Consider the following 18,107-nt stretch of genomic DNA (forward strand, 5'->3'; position numbering starts at 1 on the left):
AAAAGGAAATTGTAGATGATGCTTTACAGGTGGGCATTGTGCAAGGAAAATGAGGTAAAATTGAAAGAATAGGTCTTAGCCCTAGATCAAAAGATTGGCACATAAATGTGCATTTAAATGTTTTGGAAAAAAATGTTAAATGCATTCTTTTTTTCTTTTTTTTATAATTTCCTCATTTTTTTCCAGTGAACTTGTTTCCAATTTACTTTTAAAAGATATTCTATTGGGGCGCCTGGGTGGCTCAGTTGGTTAAGTGACTGCCTTCAGCTCAGGTCATGATCCCAGGGTCCTGGGATCGAGCCCTGCATCAGACTCCCTGCTCCTTGGGGAGCTTGCTTCTCCCTCTCCCTCTGCCTGTCGCTCCCCCTACTTGTGCTCTCTCTCTCTGTCAAATAAATAAATAAAATCTTAAAAAAAAAACAAAATAAAAGATATTCTATTAACACACTACACATCAATTTTATTAGATAGGAGGACTGGAACTGAACTACATCTGCATGGAACCTAACCAAAGAAGGAGAATCAAGGGTACAAAAGAATTAAAAGTTGAGGGGCGCCTGGGTGGCACAGTTGTTAAGCATCTGCCTTTGGCTCAGGTCATGATCCCGGGGTCCTGGGATAGAGCCCTGCATTGGGCTCCCTGCTCCTTGGGAAGCCTGCTTCTCCCTCTGCCCCTCCCCCTCTCCTTGTGCTCTTTCTCTTGCTCTTGGTCTCTCTCTCACAAATAAATAAATAAAATCTTTAAAAAAAAAAAGAATTAAAAGTTGATGGTGTTCTCCAGGGCTGTCCTTTAGAGAGAGAAGACTCAGGCAACCACCCCTTGGAGCTCTCTCCTAGTGGAGGATATGGCTGGTTGAGCTCATTATAGATTGGTGTCACTGGCCATTGGGATTGTTGAACACGCCCCTTGTTCTGATTTCCTCTTCACCAACAAATCCTCTGTCTACAATCTGGCCATCCATGTGCATTTCCTTCTAGAAGAGAATGTGCTGATGAGAGAAGACTTGAGTTCTGATTCCTAAAGTTGTCAATGTTTTTCTTTGTAAATTAGTGAATTATTAACATTGTGTTTAATTTATAGGAGACAACACCTATTGCCTCTTCTGACGCTTCTAGTGAAAATGTACCTCCTAGAGGGTGGAAGTCATCCAACAGTGTTAATATATCTGCTAGTATTTAAATGTTGGCAACAGATTCAAATGTTTCAATACTACCATGTGATCCAAATGAAACTACCAGTTTGTAATCCATGTGCTAGAATCTACGATGAAGGAAGATACTTTTTTTTTTTTTTTTTAGTTTTACTGTCTAACTTAGGGTCTGGGTCTCTTTGGCTCAGCAAAGGTGTTTATTTGTTATGGATTGAGGACCTACTATGCACAATTCACTCTCTCATGTATGACTCACATACATTCAAATAATCATTATAATCTAGCAAGTAAGTTTTACTGTATTCATTTTATAGATGAAGAAGCAGAAACTCTGAAAAGCTACTTAACTAACCCAAGCATGCACAGCTAGGTGGAGCTGACTTAGAGGTCAGTTTTCTCTTGCTTCAACATTCTTTTTCACCAAAAATATATTATTAAATTAATCAATATTCCCTTTTTCTTGTGTCACTCTAACTATAATTTTTTTTCTTCATTTGGTAAACATTACCACAAATTAAGAATTCCAGGAGAAACAAATACTCCGTATTATCAGGAGACATTCTGAAAGAAGACAGGGTCAGCCCTACGGCCAAATAAATGGGGTGACGTGAATGGGCTCCATGCTTGTGTGGCCCCCTGAATTGCAGAGGTGCTAACATCAGGTAAAACACTTTGTGATGCTTTAACAGTCAACACAATGAAAACTGCTAGCCATTACTGTGCTAAGCGTTTGAAATGCATTTAATCTTACAGCAAATCTAAGAAGACATGGAGGTGCAGGGATGTGAACTAACTTACCCAAGGTCACATAACTAGTAAGTTGAAGAGAAGCTTCAAATTCAGGTTAAGTCTGGCCCCAAAGTCCATGCCATTAACCACTTTGAGAGTCTACTTCCCAGCTACAGTAACCATTTGTTGAGTGAATATTTTGTGTCTGCCACTATGCTAAGCACTTCATATATTTAAATAAATTAATGTATCTAATTATATTTCATGAAGTAAGTGCAGGAAGTTCTATAGCACTTGGTACATCCCTTGGTTGTAGCTGGTTCTTTATTTGTTGGTTAGAATAGGGTGGTGGTGATGCAAGGATTTGATCTTAGCCCATGTTTTTTGTAGGTACCAAGTTTTAGAGAGATGATGTGCTATAAGGCAAAGATGTAGTCTTTGTAGCAAGGTTGTTGTGTTCACATCTTGACTTTGCCACTTTCTGGTCTAGTAGTCTAATATAAACTATGTTATAAATTGTGTACAGCCTCAGTTTCCTGATCTGAAATAATGAAGATGATGGCATTTGCCCTGCAGAGTTCTTATGGAAATAAGAAAATGGCATTTGTAAGGACTTGGAACAATATAGGAACTCAATAAAACAATGTATGAATACACTGCCTGGCTCATCAGGAGCTTTTGAGAAACAGTAACCATTATGATTGACACCTGTATTGTAATTATTTGCTGATTCTCTCCCCATCTCAGCTGATGGATTGATTCATTCAATAAATAGTTATTCAGCATCCACTCTATGCAGGCAGAGAACCAGGTTGGACATAAAAGAGTGTGATCTAGGTAAACATGGTTTTTGCCTTCAAGGGATTTACATTCTAGTGGGGAAGACAGAAAATAAGCAAATATACTAGTTCATAAAATTGCAATAATTGCTGTAAGGAAACCCATGATGTGCTGTGAGACAGAAAGGTGGGTGGAGTAAGGGGGAGGGCAACTGAGAGTGTGTTCTGGAAAGTCTCCCTTGAGGAGGTGACATTTAAGCTGAGATCTGAAGTATGGGAAAAGCAGGACAGGTTTTCCAGGAAGAAGGGGGTCTTACAGGACCCAGGACTGGAGAAGTGGCCCGTGTGGCTGAAGAATGAGGCCAGTGGGAAAGAAAGAGGGATCAGGGACAGGCAGAGACTAGACTTTGTGGGGTTTTGCCCGCTGTAGTGAGGGGATTGGATTTTGTTCTGAGTGCCATGGAAAGCTGTTGGTGGGTATTAACAGGTGAATGGCATGAGTAAAACAGTATTTTAACAAGATCATTTTGGTTATGTGGAAAACAGAGGGAGCAGGGCAGGAATACAGCAAGGCAACTAGTCAGGGAAGGCTATTTGTGGAGGTATTGGGGAGGCATGATGGTGCCTTGGAGTAGGACAGAAGCACATAGCTTTTAGGTATATTTTGAGATTGTGTACAACTTGAGAGCAGGGACTGGCCCAGATTTAATTTGGGATCACATGGGTAGTGAAATTCCTGCACTGTGAGTGTTCAATAAGTGTTTATGAAATCAGATTGTAGAAATTAGATATTCTATAATAAGACTGACTATGGTATCATAGGAGATTCCAGTATAACATAAAATTTAAGGGTATGGGCTCTGGAGTTGGGCAGACTCCCCCAGTTACTGGTTATGTAACTCTGAACTATAGTTTTTTTATCTGTAAAATGGAGCTATTCAATGATAAAGATGAAAACACATGATTTACTTAAAATGCTGTCCTTCATCTTAATTTTTCTCCCTCATTAAAATAAGCAAATTAACAAATGAGAGAGTACTTCTGATTTTGAGCAAGTATCACTGGACTGTGGAAACCTCTATCCACCCTGGTCATTGTCAAGATCCAAATTTCAAGTCATTTCCTCACATCCATCATTGTCTTCTCCATTTCAGCTTCTTATTCTTTATTTTTTAATTTTAATTTTTAATTATTTATTTTTAAAATTTAGTTTTGTTTTGTATTTTTTGTCAGCTCCTCATTCTTGTGGAGGACCCACGTATTAGTTATCTATTGCTGTGTAATAGACTAACTCAAAACATAGTGGTTTAAAACAACAAACATTTATTATCTCACAGTTTCTGGGGCTTAGAAATTTGGAAGCAACTTAGGTGAGTGGTTCTGGCTCAAGGACTCTCATGAGGTTGCAGTCAAGATTTTGCTGTGGCTGCAGTCATCTGAAGGCTTGACTGGGGCTGGATGATCTGTTGCCAGGATGGCTCCCTCACATGGCTATTGGAGAGAGTCTCAGTTCCTCACCACATGGACCTCTCCCTCGGGCTACCTGAGTGTCCTCACAACACATCACTTGGCTTCCTCCAGTGTGAATGATTCAAAAGAGAGCAAGAAGGAAGCCATATACCATGGATCCTAATCTTGGAAGTCACATAAACATCACTTCCACCACAATCTATTAGTTAGTAGGAGTAAGCCATTATGTCTAGCCCACACTGGAGGGGAGGAGAAATAGGCTCCACTTTTTGAGAAGAGGAATGTTAAGGAATTTGTGGACATATTGTAGTACCATCACAACCCATAAAATGCCTTAAATTTAAATCTTGATGAAATTTTCAAACACTCTCAGATCTGGCCTCGGGCTTGTCATTGGCAAAAGAGCCCACCTCTCCTTTTATTATCCCTTCTTATGAAACACACACATATTTTTGTGTGTGTGACTTAATTCCTCTTTTTCTTTAATTAGTTTTATTGGCATAAAACAGGCAACTTATGCTACATGGCCCGCCCCTCCCTGAAGATCCTCAGATAATTTATTTTTTTGAGGAATGTAGCCATTGTGACACTAAAGAAAGTAAATTATGGCTACTATAAATTACCATGGTAGTGATAATTACAGTTTACTGAGGGCTTATTCTGGGCCAGGTATTTTATTAAGCATTGTATATGTCATATCCTATTTTTTTTTAAGGTTTTATTTATTTGACAGAGAGCACAAGCAGGGGGAGCGACAGGCAGAGGGAGAAGCAGACTCCCCACTGAGCAGGGAGCCCGATGTGGGACTCGATCCCAAGACCCTGGGATCATGACCTGAGCCGAAGGCAGATGCTTAACCAACTGAGCCACTCAGGCGCCCCTGTTATATCCTGTTTGATCACTTTACACCAATGCTATGAGGTAGATACAGATATATGTAGTCCCCCAAAACCCTTACCCAAGATAAGGATAATGGTATGACTTCCCCATACTGATTGAAGCACAATTGGAAAGAAGCTATACCAAAATGGAATTTTAAAAACTGAAATCAATGGAACAGAGTAGTTCCCAGAAACTGGCCCATGCATGGATAGAAATGTTTTATACAATAGCTCTGGCACTTCAGATTGGTGAGGAAAGTATGGACCACACAATAGCTGGTGTAGGGAAATTGGATATACTTATGGACAAAAAAAAGATTTGGTTCCTCCTTCACACTGCACATAACAGTCAATTCTAGGTAAATCAAAGAGTTGAGTGTGAAAAGGAAAACTTCAAAGCTTTTAGAAGAAAATATAGGAGAATATCTGTTTGATCTCAATACAGGAAAGAATTTTCTAAACAAAGAACAAAAAGTGCAAGGAAAGTATTGTCAAACTCCACTCCATTAAAATTAAGATTATCAATTAAAATTCTGATTATCAAAAGATGGTACAACAATGTGAAAGACAAGTTCTAATCTGAGAAAAGAAATTTGTAAAACATAACTGACAAGGAGTTCTATCCAGAAAAAAAATGTATGTTGTATAATATATATAACACCTATGTTTTATAACACACGTATAATACACACATATTTTAAAAATCAATAAAAAAGGCGAAAAAAATGGGCAAAAGGCACAGAAAGGCATTTAACAGAAGAGAAACCATGAATGTCCAATAAACAGGTAAACAAGCTCAATCATTTATAATTAGGGGAATACAAGTTAAACCAGAATGAGATAACATTTTAGAGCTCCCAAATTGATAAAACATTTTTAAAACATGTTGGTGAAGGTATGGTGAAGTCTTATACACTGCTGGTGGGAGTATAAATTACTCCATCCTCTTTTAGAAATATTTTGGCATTATCTAGTAAAGTTAAACATACACATAAAATGTTCTCTAACCCAGAAATTCTCAGGAATTCCTAGGAATTCCAACTCTTAACACATGTGCAATTGACACATGCACAAATACGTACACAGCAACATTTCTTTTGTAGCAGAAACAACAAAATACAATTTAAATGGCTATCAATAGGAGAATGGATCATTTTGCCATACTTGTACAATGCATACTTTGCTGCAATGAAAATTAATGAACTTCAGGTATGTACATCAATATGGGTGCTTTTTTCAAACAAAACATCAAGTGAAAAAATCACGTTGTAGAAGAATATATGCAATATGATAACATATAAAGTGCAAAAACAGGCAAAACCAAATCATATATTGTTAAGACATGTGCGAGAATCTATTTTTAAAAAAGTGATGGAATGATAAACCCAAAATTTGGAGCAGTGCTTACTTTTAGGAGAAGAGAAGTCAGGAGAATGGCACGAAGGTGGGGCGCAGAAGGGACTTAGAACTGATAATGTTTTCTTTCTTGAGCAGCGTGGTAGATCCATGAAAGTTCATATTATTATTATTGTAACTAATACCTTATACATTTTTGTAAATATGAAATAAAGAAGAAAAATGGAGATGAGAGAGGCGAAGATGACTGGAATGGATGGCTATGTATTAAATAATTCAAGGAAGTACTATCTTTTGGAGAAACAAATCTATATTCTCTTTTATCTTCTCTACCAACATTCCCCATTGCTCCTCCCTCCCCACTGCCAAAAAAAAGAAAACAAAAACCAACCATAATTTGAGTACAGTTATTTAAAAAGTAAACAAACAAACAAAAATGGATTGGTAAAACCAAGATACCAAAGACATCCTCCTAAAGGCTAAGGGAACTGCTCTGCCATGACTTTGACTCCTCCCAGTCAGGTGTACCCTTCACTGTATGATATGAGCAAGAGGTGTGATAACCTGGTGACATGCTGTTATACAGAGAGCAGGGTCTTGAAGAGCTGTTGTTTTTTAACTCTAAAAACAAGTGATTTTATCCCGAATAATTTAGAATGCCTGGCTACGTAGCCCGGAATCTGTCCATGTAGGCATTGATCCATCCATCCTTCATTTGCCCTCCAGCACTGAGTTCCTTCTTTATGCCAGGGCTAAGAAGCTGCTGGAGATGACAAGAAGAAGAGTTAGAGGTAATCACACTGTAGGATGACGGTGTGAGGTTGGAATCGGGTCTCAGGAGATTTGGGGGCACAAAGACACAGTCATGCTCTGCTTGCCTGAGAGGTCAGAGAGGGGGCTGCATCATAGGCAAGATGACTCTGTGTCTTGATAAATCTTGCTATGCCTTGAAGGTCAGAGGAAAAGCTTTCAGACATGTGGTCTTCAAACTTTTTGTTTGTTTTGGTATGAACTTCTTAAAGAAAATCTGAAAAGCTATGTACAGCTCATAGTTTTTGTTTACACTAAAAATGTTTTATCCTAAGTTTAAGTAGTTGGAAAGAATGTGATAATCTGTTTATTTTGAATGCTGACATTTTAAAACAAGCCTCTTGGGGTGCCTGGGTGGCTCAGTCATTAAACATCTGCCTTTGGCTCAGGTCATGATTCTGGGGTCCTGGGATCGAGCCCCGCATCGGGCTCCTTGCTCAGCAGGGAGCCTGCTTCTCCCTCTCCCTCTGCCTGCCGCTCCCCCTGCTTGTGCTCTCTTTCTATCACTCTCTCTCTGTGTCAAATAAAGAAATAAAATCTTCAAAAAAATAAAATAAAACAAGCCTCTTACACAATTTAAAAAATGTTTCCAATGGAATCTATATTCTATAGTAATTTGATATATAATATCCAATAAGAACAGACAAGAACAAACAAAGTATTGACATTTAAAATAAGACTTTTATATAATTTGTAAAAATGCTTCCAGTGGAACCTATATGCTGTAGTAATTTGATATCAGCATCCTTTTAGAAATAGAAGAACAAGTTCTTTTTTTTTAAGATTTTATTTATTTATTTGACAGAGAGAGCAAGCAAGCACAGGCAGAAGAAGGGGCAGAGGGAGAAGGAGAAGCAGGCTCCCCACTGAGCAGGGAGCCCAACTCTGCTATGGAAAAAAGCATTTCCCCGGGACCCTGGGATCATGACCTGAGCTGAAGGCAGATGCTTAACCGATGAGCCACCCAGGTGCCCCAAGAAGTTCTTAAATGTTGCATTGTTCTTTCTTAACTTTGATTCATCTTTCCATTCCTTTACCTTATAAAACTTTATCCTTATAAAACATAATTTGTGTCATATTTTTCTATAACAAAATAATATATATAAAATCAGAGTCCATAAGTCTCTAAATATTAAAACACTTCTTTTGGATTGAGTCCTACAGTGATTACTGGTACACAAATGATGAAAACAACATAAATGTGTTTTGGTAATTATTGTTTTTAAACAAAATGTTTATTGGAAACAGACCTCTTCATGACATAGACATTTTTTCTTTACATTACTCTACTTTTTAAAAACAATTAAGTAATATGTCCATGTTGACCACCACTTATTACTAAAAAGGGAACATAATTCAGCATCAATACTCACCCTATTTTTTTTTTTTTTAGATGTGAATGCTGAGACATTTTGTTCATATTTAAGCAGTGGGATTGGAAGTTTTGTTATAGAAATGTCATTTAATTCTTTGAATTCTTTTTGAGTTAAAAGCTCAAAATCACTTCATGATTTTTTTTCTCAAAATTATTTTAAAATAACTCAGTGGATAATTCACATCTCCTTCAGTTCTGTTGCGAGCAACGAATCAATGCCATTTGACTTGTGAAAATATTTGTAACCAGTTATTAGAGTTAGTCACTTTCTCAGCAACAACAAAGATGTTTGTTTCACATTGTTGCTTTACTAGGGAACCTGGTGGGTTTTGCACCTTGAGGCGATGGATCCCCTAAGATCTGAGTTGGAAGAGAGGAGGGTCTTTGCTCTGTAAAGTAGGAAAAAGTCCATTTCAAAGGGGAATATACAACTTTGACCTCACTCTTTCTTAGGTAACTTTTAGAAAAGAGTAAACATGGGCTTTGAGGATCTGAAAATTGATTCCCGTAAGAGAACTCAAGACTGAACATGAAAAGTTCTCTAGACCCTTGCTTTTGGAGTGTGGTCTGTGCGTGGGCAGCATGGGCATCAGCTGGGAGCTGGGTAGAAATGCAGAATCTCAGGCCCACGCCCGACCTACCGAATCAGAATCGGCATTTAACAGAATCTCAGGGTGATTCGTAAGCACATGCAACTTTGAGAAACACTGGGCTGGACCTCCCCTCCCGGCAAAACCTAGCTTCATAGCCTGGAATCTGTCCATGGCCTTCATGTGGGCTCCTTCCCAGGGTAGGCTATCATTTAAATAATTCTTCAGCGTCTGCTGCTCATGCCCCTGGCTTCCATTCTCCAACAAGTCCCCTGCTTCAGTTTCCAGCAACCTACGGGACTGGCTGAGCTGGGCTTTCTGATTACAAATAATTCGAAGACTGCTTATGTAAGACTAGATGGCCCCTAAGGGATGCTTGGTAAGTGGTAGCTGATAGCTCTTACTTTATTCTCGCTAATGTGCAGACTTGGGAAGATCTGTTTTCCTCCCTGAGTGTCACTCCAGCCTGTGATTTTGCGTTACTTGATGTTAAGATTGGCAAGATCCGCCGGTGTCACAGAGAGGTTTCCTCCTATCATCCCTGTGAACGTTGTCATTAGGAGAGCTACAAATAGAACAGCCTTTTTTTTTTTTTAGGAAAATAAAAGCCCATTCAAATCGAGGGTCAAAAGCTACTGGCTCTAGCAAGAAGAAAATGGCTGTGGTTGTATTTTTGAAATGTCTTTGCCTTTCCCTGTATTTTTGCTGTGTTGACAGTTGTGCCATCTGAACTTGGCCTAGCCCTCTGCCCTCCCTCTCGGCCCCACATTCACTTTCCGTGTGTGTGGGATACCAGATCTATAAACAAGGGGGCCTGGAGCCAAAGCCTCCCTCTTGGGTGCAAACACCCAAGCGGCGTGGTGTTTAGAAGCATAAGTCCGTGGGAAGAAGCATTTCCCCGACATCATTCTCACTTTGCCTCCACAGCAGAAAAGCCTGCAGCGTGCAGGACAGAGCAAGGACCAGAGTTCAAACTCCACTCCATTACTCATTAGCTGGGTGATGCAGACAGGTTACTTAAACTCTCTGAACTGCCATGTTTCTATCTCTAAGAGGGCCATCAACTCGAATGGCTACAGCAGAATTAAATGAGACTTCGTACATCCATAGATAAATGGACATATTTAAAAGTGATTTTCCTCCTTCCAAAACAAATGGACAGTGCTTCTTAAAACCATTGCTTCATAAAATCATGGGACTCTAGGCTGGGGCAAGTTCTTAAAAATCATCTCATTCACTCGTGAAATACTGGAGGAGAAAATAATCTGCACCGATGAGCCAAATTTCAGATTTTACAATAGCACTATGTGCCAATAGTAATTTAAGATGATGGTGGCCAAGAAGGGACATGTTTTTCTATAGCTGCTCAACCACAGATCAGTTATGAGAACTAAGTCGGAACATGAATAGACAAGAGAGATCGTACAGAAGAGCAAAAGAAGCACAGCTCTGAGAGTCCTCAAATGCATTGTATTTGCTGCTTTGCACAGCATTTTGAATAGTCAAATTATGTATCCCTATCAGTGGTTCTCAAAGTGTGGTTCTTAATTGGTAGCAGCAGCATCACCTGGGAAATTGTTAGAAATGCAAATACTCCAGCTCTGGCCCAGGCCTACTGAATCAGAAACCCTGGGGGTGGGACCAACAATCAGTGTTTTAGCAAAGCTCATATGTGATTCAGATCCACACTAGAGGTTGCAAATTACTGGTTTACGTTATAACAGCTTACGACCATCTTTTCCAAAGCAGAGTAAAATGACATCGTAAATATCTTAGCATTTTAATTTCCTCACCTCCTTGACATATACTGTATACATTCCAGATGTTACTGTCTGCTGATTCTTGCAGAGATATGCATGAGCAGAGTCACCAGACAGAACTCTCTCCATCACCTTGGGTGGGGTTTGTTTAATCACAAGGCACTAATAAGGAGAATGATCTTGAAAACTAAGCGAAGGAATCTGATCTCACTTCTGTTCTCTAGCGATACCTTTCCTCTATAGTTACAATGTATTTATAACTTTATTACAAATTATACAGATCACTAGGTTTTCATTTCTGCACCTAGGCAACTCCATCTCCAGATGCAGTTACAATGAAGCCCTGTGTTGTCTGGAAGGTGGCCACATCTGTGATGATGTCGTGGTGTCCCACAGGCAGAGATTCTGGGCCCTTCTGAGGGGTGTCATCACTCAGTTCCACCTACCGCTTACTCTGATTTACTGCTTCTTGGTTGAAAGTCAGAAGTTAAAAGCCTATACCGCATTCTGCCACTCATTCATATTCCCTTACCATTGGCTATTTGTGCGTCTGCCACAATCCCCCAGATTAGGGGTCCTCCAAGGGCAAGAGTCATCTGTTTAATTCCCCCTTCACAAGGTAGGCATGAAATAGATACTCATGGACGTAACTAAAACGGAAGCCCAGAGAGGCCGAGAAGCTTACGGAAGGCTGTGAACTCTTCTGAGTGCCCCCTGGCTGCTCCCTCTTGGTCCCTTTGTTGCACCGTCTCTGTTTATTGTGTGGGTTTTATTACTTACTTTATTTCCACGTGGCATTCTCTAGAGACTTTGTAAATGATTGACTGTGTTCATCCCCCCAACTCTGCAGAGACCAGGCTTTGTAAATAGAGGGGAAGACAGGAGATCCGCAGCTAAAAGCTTCCTAATGAGGACAACTCGAACATGTTATTTTCAACATTCAACTCCCAAGTTTGAATAATTCATGAAAAAAAAAATCTGTTGAACTAGAAGTGACTGGGCTATTTTAATGAAAGTAGAGATTTGGAATATTTCAGACCTGGAGATGATGTGGGGGAACTGCAGGCAGGGAGAAGTGACCAGCCCGGCACAGAGTTAGCTCCGGTCTTCTCTGGTCAGTACCCCCATCATCCAAGGTCACACCGTGGCTAGTGGTCATTCCCAAACCAGAACCCAGACCTTGACATGCACATGCGCAGCTCTCTCCACTGAGCCACACAGACTGCCACAGACACCAGAGGGTTCTGGCCCAATGTCCTTCTCTCTTGGGCCATAGAAGACACAGCAGATCATTTTTCCTCTTCCGTCTTCAGTCTAGCTCAGCTGGTCTCAGCCAGCTGTACATCAGAACTCCTTGGGGAGCTTTTTTTAAAAATCTGGATGCCCAGAACCCACCCCAGGCCAGTTAACTAAGTCTCTGGGGGTGGGGCCCAGGCCTCAGTCTTTTTAAAGCTCCCTAGGTGATCCCAACCTGCAGCCAAGTTTGAGAAACATCAAGTCTAGGCCACCTCCGTCTTCTTTCTCCTATTCCCTTAAAGGCCAGAAGACTTCTCTTGTTCCTTCTATTTTCTTTTGTTAATCCTCAGGTTTTAACACTGTAATCGCACAGTTTACATTATGGGTGCTGCCATTCCAAGCCATTTAAAACATTTGCAACAAACTTAGCCCTGTAGTCCCCTCCTTATCTACTTGTCTCTCTGTTGGCTTAGTCTCTGTGTCCCTCCTCCTCGCCTCCACAAGGTCACCCCCCAGGACCCCACTCTCCTACGAGGGGCTGCCGTCTGTAGCCCATCCTGGCACCTCCTCCCCCTGAGCTTCTGCGGATGGCAGCTGGGGGGCTGGGCCAGGGGGGCTGGGGCCCCCCCCGGAGGGATGATCAGGGAGGGCTGCTCCCGTGATGATTGGTCCCAGAAGGAATAACTCTTGCAGCAACTCTTCTCTTCTTCTTGCTGGCTAAGTGTGTGGGTGTGCAGCAGGCATTTGCTAGGGAACGTCGGCAAAAAATAAAACTTTTCAAGCTTCAATTCTGCAGACAGATTGAGAGGCTCCCCAACAGTTCAGAATTGCCGAATCTGGCTCCATCCACCCACTTACGCCCCAGGAAGTGGTAGGTCGAGTTAGATGTGTTTGAATTTGTTAACAGTGGCCGAGCTTAGGGGAGTTTAAGTCATAAGGGTGATAGTTTAAGACAAACCAGGAACAGGTTGGACACCCACCGCATGCAGGGCACTGTGCGAGGCACTGATAAAACCAAGTGGGAGGTCTCCCCTGCTGAAGGTAGTTAATGGGCAGGGGAAAGGAAGGAACAGAAGTTTGGGGGAGGCTTAGAGTCTGCCTGAAATTCAAGAAGAGCAGAGGGCTGAAATTCAGTCCCTAGGCAAGGGTAAGAAGGAACTATGAAGAGCCATAAAGGGGCAGGTGGTGGGGTGAGTGATACTATGTGTTTAACTTCCTAGGATTTGGAGTCCGGGCACTATTTGCCCAGCCCATGCTCAACAATCATATTGCAGCCTCCATATTGTTTTAATCTTGCCATTTTGACCCTCAAGACATCCGGACCCCTCAGAGAGCCTAGCAAACACTATCTCAAGATAGCTGCCACTTCTATCTCAATCTGTCTCCATCTCCCCTGTGCGTGTCTCTTTTCCTCATTTTCTGACTCCTACACTTTATCTCCCTTGCTATGTCTTAGATACATAATGTTTTTTCATGGAAAAGTAAAGAAATAAATCAAAGTTCTCAGTCTATTATCAGAGTAATAATGAATATCCCTGATGGAAATAACCGACACAAAATAAAAGAGTAACAGCAGCTGAAACTACATAGGGGAAAAAATGATTATTGATGAAAAATGGCCCAAAGAATCATATCTTGACAAAAATGTAGACCTCCAAATCTGACTGGGGAAAAATTGGATTTGATAGAAATAACGACCACAAAATGAAACTCCCGAAGGCAGATGTTATAATTGGTAAAATTTGACATGGATGAAAACCTGGTAATGAATCAAATCTCGTTGTATCATTTAAATGGAAAAAGAATTAATGCTGATGAAAATAATTCCCATAAACTATAATATAAGTGGTAAAACTGGAAATGAATTATGCTGTAAGCGGAATTGATCAATGAATTTTATTGCTTAATGATACTTGTTCTGGGAACCCTCATGCACAGTTGGTAGGAAAGTATATTGGTGCAGCCATTATGGAAAACGGTATGAGGTCTTTAAAGTTAAATATAGAAATACCACATGATCCTGTAATTATACTTCTGGATATTTACCCAAAGAAAACAAAAACACTAATTCAAAAGGATATATGCACCCCTATGTTTATTATTATTACAATAGGCAAACTATGGAAGTAGCCCAAGTGTCCATTGACAGATGAATGAATAAAGTGTCACATATACGTATATACAATGGAATATCACTCAGCCATAAAAAAGGAAAAGGAATCTTGTCATTTGTGACAATGTGGATGAACCTAGAGGATATTATGGTAAGTGAAATAAGTCTGGCAGAGAAAGACACATACCATACGATTTCACTCATATGTGGAATTTAAGAAACAAAACAAATGAATAAACAAACAAAAAAGCAGAAACAGACTCATAAATACACAGAACAAACTGGTGGTTGTCAGAGAGGGAAGAGGTTGAGGAGTGGTAAAATAGGTGGAGGGGATTAAGAGGTACAGACTTATAAAATAAACAAGTCACAAGAATGCAAAGTACAGCATGTAGAATATGGTCAATAATATTGCAATAACATTGTATGGTGACAGATGGTGACCACACTTATCGTGCAGAGCATTGCGTAATGTATCTAATTGTTGATCACTATGTTGTTCATCTGAAACTAATATGATATTATATGTCAACTATACTGCAATAAAAAAAGACACTTATTTTATTTTTTTATTTTATTATGTTATGTTAATCACCATACCTTACATCATTAGTTTTTGATGTAGTGTTCTATGATTCATTGTTTGCATATAACACCCAGTGCTCCATTCAATACGTGCCCTCCTTAATACCCATCACCAGGCTAACCCATCCCCCCACACCCCTCCCCTCTAGAACCCTCAGTTTGTTTCTCAGAGTCCATAGTCTCTCATGGTTCGTCTCCCCCTCCGATTTCCCCCCCTTCATTTTTCCCTTCCTACTATCTTTTTTTTTTTTTAGCATATAATGTATTATTTGTTTCAGAGGTACAGGTCTGTGATTCCTCAGTCTTACACAATTCACAGCGCTCACCATAGCACATACCCTCCCCAATGTCTATCACCCATCTACCCCATCCCTCCCACCCCCCACCACTCCAGCAACCCTCAGTTTGTTTCCTGAAATTAAGAATTCCTCATATCAGTGAGATCATATGATACATAAAAGACACTTACTTTATTTTATTTTTTATTTTTTAAAGATTTTATTTATTTAAAGACACTTATTTTAGAAATTACTTTCTTGATGGAAATCTATCGATGTTGGCATAATTTTGATTAAAATATTTATGGTCAAACTTCTGTTGGGGTAAAAAATTATCATGACTCCACAGAGGCTGCCTTCTGAAGAGGCAGCTAGGTGGAAGCTAAATCCCAACTCTGGGGTGGGACCTGGGAATCTGTATTTCTAAAACAGTGCCACCTTCTGAACCTTAATTTATACAAACCAACCATTGTGCTCACTTTGGCAGCACATATACTCAAAAACCTAACTATTAAAAAAATGTTTTGGGAGCAACTAGGAAAGTTTGAACATGGACAGGATATTAGATAATAGTAAGCAATTATTATTATTTTTTAGGTATAATAATGATGTTACAATCTTGTTTTTAAAAGTTTTATTATGGACTGAATTGTGTTCCCCCCCAAATTTAAACGTTGAAGCCCTAACCCCCAATGTGACTATATTTGGAGACAGGGCCTTAAGGAAATAATAAGATTAAATGAGATCATAAGGGTGGGGCTCTAATCCAACAGGCCTGGTGTCCTTATAAGAAGAGGAAGAGACACCATGAGTGCGTGGGCACAGAGGAAAGGCCATGTGGGCTTGTAGAGAAAAGGTGGCCATCTGTATGTAAGCCAAGGAGAGAGGCCTCAGGAAAAACCAAACTTGCTGATGCCTTGATCTTGGACTTCTAGATAACAGAACTGTTAGAAACTAAATTTCTGTTGTTTAAGCCACTGAATCTATGGTATTTTGTTGTGGCAGCTCTAGCAAACTAAGACTAGTCCTTACATAGTAGAGACACTTACTAAATTATTTATGAGTAGAACAATATGTTGTCTGAGATTTGCTTTAAAATACTCCAGGGGGAAAAATGCTTAGGAAATAAAAATTTAGAGTAAGGGATAGATGAAACAAAACTGGCTAAGAATTGACAATTATTGGAGCTGGGTAACAGATACGTGGAGGTTCATTACAGCATTCTCTTCTATGGTAGAGTATATTTGAAAATATCCAAATAAGTTTAAAAAAATTGACAGTGAAATTATTAAGATGATTTTGATGCACATCTAAGTAAGTAATTACTGAGAAAGGGTTTCCCAAAATCTTGTGTTCTAACCTGGGCTGTTACGGCCTGAAATAAATGTGTTACTAACATATATTTATAAATAAGAACTTAACTGAATACAATAAGGTGGTAGGGAAAGGAATCAAAATGCCAACTGCAAGCAGCAGAACTGCGGCCAAGGGACAAGCAGGCAAGGAAGAAGGAATCAGCATTTACTGAGTGCCTAATGCATATGAGATGCTTTGTAAACATTATCTTTGGATGCTCACACAGGTCTATGAAATAGACTTTTTAAAGTTTTAATCTTGGAGCGCCTGGTTGGCTCAGTCGTTAAGCGTCTGCCTTCGACTCAGGTCATGGTCTTGGGGTCCTGGGATCGAGTCCCAGTTCGGGCTCCCTGCTCGGTGGGAAGCCTGCTTCTCTCACTCCCTCTGCTTGTGTTCCTTCTCTCGCTGTGTCTCTCTCTGTCAAATAAATAAATAAATAAAATCTTTTAAAAAATAATAAAAAAATAAAGTTTTAATCTTTTTCAGAAGTTTTAATGTGAAGAAACTGTGGCCCAGAGAGTATGAATGAATTCCAAAGATCCCACACTAGGAGGGGGCTGGGATTTGAATCCCAACTGACTGCCTCCAAAGCTTGCATTCTTTTCCCTACCCATCACCTCCTCCCTAGATATAGCCAAATTCCAGACCACAAAGGGCAGAGGAATTTTGAGGAGGATGGGATCATGGAGAGATGGGGCCAACAAGGACTAACGAAAGACCATGAAGGAATTGAGTTTGGTTGTAGGTCCTGGAGGTAGAGTAAAGGAAATGGGAGCATCCCATGAGTGGGGAAGGATGGCAAGAAGCAGAAACTTGGTAGCAGATAGAGAATGAGATGAGAATGACAGGCATTGCGTGCTCCTGGGGAGATACGGCGAGGGCAGGATTGGGTGATGGGCATATGTTGTCTGAGATTTGCTTTAAAATACTCCAGGGGGGAAAAATGCTTAGGAAATAAAAATTTAGAATTGAAATTGGAGGTGTCCCAGGACTTGGGCCTGGACAAGTTTGGTTAAGATAACAGATTTCCAACCTATAATGCCTCCATCCACAGGTGAGGAAAGCCAGGAGGAAGTTGTTTCAGGTGGGGAGGGGAGAAAGGGATAAATTCAGCTTAAAGATGTAGAATTGGAGATGATAGTGGAACATCCTAGTGGAGAAGCCCAGATGGCAGTTGGGTTGACAGAATTTTAGATTTGAAAAATCATCAGATCTACCACTTCATTCGAGAATATGAATCCAAGAAGTAACCAGTGAGAGCCTGGGGAATACAAAGATGTGAGTCTTCAAGTCTAACTTACACTGTGATACAGAATGTAGGCATTTCATTCTTTGTCTGCCTACTATGTTCCTGGCACAGTTCTAGGTGTTGGGGATGCAACAGTCCTGCAGTAGATAGATTGCGGGGGTTGTTACAAAGGCCTTTTAATTGGTCTCCTTGCTTCCATCCTGGCATCTCCTTCATTTTTACTCAGCCAGGAGCCATTACAGTTGCTATGTTACACGTATGGTCTATGTACATGGACTAAATGTAAAAGGAACCCCCTTGACAGTGTTGTGGGCGGTCCACCCCACGTGGCTATACGTAGCAGCCCCGGGAAAGGGACCCTGTTACAAGTCAGCTCACATTACCCCTTG

Source organism: Halichoerus grypus, chromosome 1 (assembly GCF_964656455.1).
Source record: "Halichoerus grypus chromosome 1, mHalGry1.hap1.1, whole genome shotgun sequence".
In the NCBI taxonomy this organism is placed as follows: Eukaryota; Metazoa; Chordata; class Mammalia; order Carnivora; family Phocidae; genus Halichoerus; species Halichoerus grypus.